The sequence below is a fragment of the Plasmodium inui genome (assembly GCF_000524495.1).
Source record: "Plasmodium inui San Antonio 1 unplaced genomic scaffold supercont1.10, whole genome shotgun sequence".
NCBI lineage: Eukaryota > Apicomplexa > Aconoidasida > Haemosporida > Plasmodiidae > Plasmodium > Plasmodium inui.
The window spans coordinates 736123-736803 of record NW_008481844.1 but is presented as its reverse complement, the minus strand read 5'-3'; positions in this window follow the sequence as shown (position 1 = coordinate 736803).

Below are 681 nucleotides of genomic sequence, written 5' to 3'. Positions count from 1 at the left end.
AAAAAAAAAAAGGTAAAATACACTATTCAGATTCATTATATTTTTTTTCTTCTATACAATCCCATGTTACACGTTCTCTTGTTTGCAGCTTCATGCATGTTCACGCACTCACGTCTAAATAATTTGGAAAAGTAGAAAAATTGAAAGAATTAGTTTGCAAGATAATAGGCATATGTAGCGAAATATACGGGAGAATATACCAAAAGATGCCTTTTTACAACAATATAATTATTTGGAGTTCCATTTCTCACTTCTCGTTTTCACTCGAAAATTCTCATTTTCCTCTTTCTTTTTACAGTAATTATCTCCTTATAACCCTTGTAATATCATAATATCAGAAATAACAGCGTGATTGAAAACAAAAAAAATAGATTGGAATATTCTTTTAATATCGTTTCCTAATAATTACGGGCAATCGCCCAGTTCTTTTTCTTCATTATTAGTCTTACTCCACTTTTCCAAGAATTCTTAGGGTTCAGTATCAAAATAAACCTGTGCCAAAATAGAAAAGGGGTGGAATACCCATTATCTGCATAGTTCTATGCATCCTGCATGACTAACATTGTTAGAAAATTCCTGATTTATCTTTTTATTAAATACATATTTTGTATTATATATTTATGTATTCATGTAAACAAAGAGGAAGTACATACAAATTAGAAAATTGAGCTTTATACTTCT